We start from the raw sequence: 3,428 nt of genomic DNA, 5'->3' as shown, positions 1-3,428 counted from the left end.
TAGGGAAAAAAATAAATTGTGAATTAATTCATCTATATTTTGTTCTTCACAGTCATGCAGGTCTTCACAGACTGCAAAGAGTATTTAATATACACTCTGTGTGTGTATATATATACATATCTATATAAGTAAGTTTTCATATAGCTATGAAAAAGTCCATTGGTATGAGGAAAGACTACCTGTGCTTCCAAAGTTTTTCTCTGTTCACAGATCCATCTGTGTGGTTTTCAGCTGTGGCCTTTTGATGGCTTTATGGTTCAGATAATCAGGCAACAGTATTGAACCTTTTGCACATATGATTAACAAGAATTTTCTCCTTTACCTTCCCCCTCCCTCTCCATTCACTTCTCCGGCTGCTCCCCCAACTTTGCTAAATGTAAAAATACGTACAGTACAGATAGCTGGTTATAAATCCACCTTCTCAATCTAATGCTCTTGTTTACCTGGTGATATTCCAATACCTGGGACCAGCTGCTGTATAATATTTTTTCTGAGATCTCTCTTCTGACATATTGTTATCACAGGAACCTAATGGAGTTTGAATTTCATGCCTTCTCAGAAACTTAGCATCCAAAGATAAAACTTCTTATTCTGCTGAAAAGAAAAACGACAGAAGAGTGAATTGTGTTTTGTGCTGGATACGGGTCCCTGTGCTGATGGTATTGAATCAGTATAGAGAGCTGCCTCTGGTGCCTTATTCCTCTTCATCAGATGATGAAGTGTTGCTCTAGTAGACCCTGGTACACCCTCTCACATCATAAGACATAAGGTACTTTATCTCACATCTTAAGACATAAAGTACTTTATCTAGGATGTTACAGTGATTGCTTTGCACCAGCTGGAAAGACTCACACAGGCTTTTCTAGCAACACAACAAATCACTCATTTTATTGCCAGGTGACAGATCTTCAGTTTGATCAGAAAAGATACCAAGTTGATTTGATGTTTTGTTGCTTATCATGCAGCTCTGAAAGATTAATTTCTAAGTTTATAACAGTGCAGTTCTAGAAATAGTCTCACAAAGGCAGTGCAAAGAAATAATGTTTTTCCAAGTAGAAATCACAGAAACATTTAGGTTGGAAAAGATCTTTAAATTCATCAAGTCCATAACTCTAATACTCCGAATTCAGAGAGCAGCAGATTTCTTTATAAGAGTTTTGCATTTTAATTTAGTTTTCTTCACTGGAAGACTGCATTTGAATCTCATGTGTGTGAGTGGGAACTACATCAGGCAACTGTTAATCTGAAGAAAATTTAATTTCTGATTTTAATTTGTTAGACTGATACCCTACTTATTTATTCCTTTTCAGATTAACACATATCTTTTTCATCTTGGGTAGAACAGAAGCCTTGATAAAATATCATGAAAAGCTATAATAGCATTTGCTCACATTTATTCATGTGTGAATAATGTGTTCCTCAGCCCCTAAGCTTTTCCATGTCAGACCTGACATTTATGGATGACAAGTTTCAACTTTCTAATTGTCAGCCTTCTCTAGAACTATTTTTTCTTTCAAGAATCCTTATATTTAGTGACTTTGCTTTTGCCGTCTGCCCTGCAATTTTTCAGAGACGTCTTTTTTTAATGCAGAAAATGTGGGAGGATATTTTCTCTGTATGTGTGTCTATGTTTACAGATAATACAAATGACCATACTAGGAATTTCAGTAATAAATTAACTTATTTCATATGATGTGTTATTAGCAGTTTTCATTTAATGTGGATCTTGTGCTGGTAATTGTCTTTAACTTCAAAAAACAAAGGTTTCAGTGTCTGTTTACTATTGTGCAGTAGTATTGGAAAAGCAGACATCACTTGTACCCTGGTGCTATCTCTGTGATGATGTGAGCAGATGGCCTCACATCTACAATGATGTGAGTAGGCAGCTACTCTCCTTGTGTTCTGCATTGCAGGATAATGGGTTATTCACAGAGGAGCGTTAGGGTGTGTTTCTCAGGGGCCTGATGGAGACGGTTCTCCTGAAGCAGTGAATTAGACTGGACTGCAGTTCATCTATGCTGCAGCCGCGGTGTTTGGTGTCTTCTAAGAGGATATGACATAAAAGCTGTGATACTTCTTTGATGATTAGTTCAGAATTTTTGATTACAGAACTGTTTCTGCTCTGGGACAATAACACTTGGTTAGCCTCTCAGCCATGACCAAATATTCATAATATCTCTGAATGTTGCTCCAGACTGTTTCAGGAGATGCCAGAGAAGCTTTGTTTGTAAACATACAGTGAGAGACACGGGATAAAAATACACTTATAGACTGGTAAGAGAGTTTTCCAAGCATTTAGGGAAATGTCTGATTCCGGATATACATATATTGCATTAAAAATACTGTGTGAAGAAAATGTTTGGGCTTTAAACAAATATTTATGGGCTTCGTAAATGCACCATGGACCTGAAAGAGAAGGGATTCTGTGCAATGATGGAGTTAGAAAATCAGTTTATCCAGTTATCAGTGCAGTAATAAAGGGAGAGCAAGCTAAGGTGGATAAAATAGAGAAGGGGAAAAGACTTTTGTTAAAAATGTTTTGTGAAATGCCCTTCAGAAAACATAAAAGGAATCAAAAACTCACCTACCCCCAAGACAAACCAAACTATTCAAAGTGTCAAGTCTATCCCAAAAAATACAGTGGTGCTACATAAAGACAAAGTATATCAATGTCAAGTCACTGAAGTGGTACTCCAGCCAAGGCAGTTTAAGATCATTTGTTACCAGAGTTTGTCACCCCACTGGGTCATGCAACTGCTGGAGTGAGGCACCTTGGAAGCTACTGTGCAGTAACTGGGAAGCACTTTTTAGAGCACAGGATAAGACAAGCAGAAAAGCAATGGCACAACAGACTGGGGCTGTGCAGGGGATCTGGGGCCACAGCCACCAGCTTCTTCCCAAGGGCAGAAAGGGGATTCTGCTTTGGCTTTGAAATGGGCTATTGCTACTCGACTGTAAGGCTTCTGGACTGGCAACAAGATGGGGGCGTGGTTCTGCTTACCAACACAAGCAAAAAACATCATTGTCACTTTTATGCTCTGTCTCCTTATTAGTGTTTTAAAACATCATTCTAGTTCTGGCTCTAGTAAAATCTGGCTCTGTAGTTGTCATGGACACACATGTTTTGTTTTCTTGTCCTCATCCTGAAAAGATTTGTCTAGGGTGCAGAGCTTTCATCTGGTCAAAGTATATGTGGAAACTGTAGGGAGAAAATGGGAAACTCCACCTTTCTTCAGAGCAACCTTTAAAACCTTGCTGAGGACAGCATAATACAGGCATAAGAAGAGGAAAATGAAGAAAGAGGATTGTGCTACAGCAAGGAGCGGAAGGCTGCTAAGGAGCACCAAAGGCTCACACCTTCAGATCTGAGAAAAAGATGAGACAATGTAGGCTTGTCTGTGGCTCAGGAAGCCTGCATCAATTAAAAA

The sequence above is a fragment of the Merops nubicus genome, unplaced genomic scaffold, assembly GCF_000691845.1.
Source record: "Merops nubicus isolate BGI_N331 unplaced genomic scaffold, ASM69184v1 scaffold7119, whole genome shotgun sequence".
Lineage (NCBI taxonomy): Eukaryota > Metazoa > Chordata > Aves > Coraciiformes > Meropidae > Merops > Merops nubicus.
Note: the sequence above shows the minus strand (reverse complement) of the source record.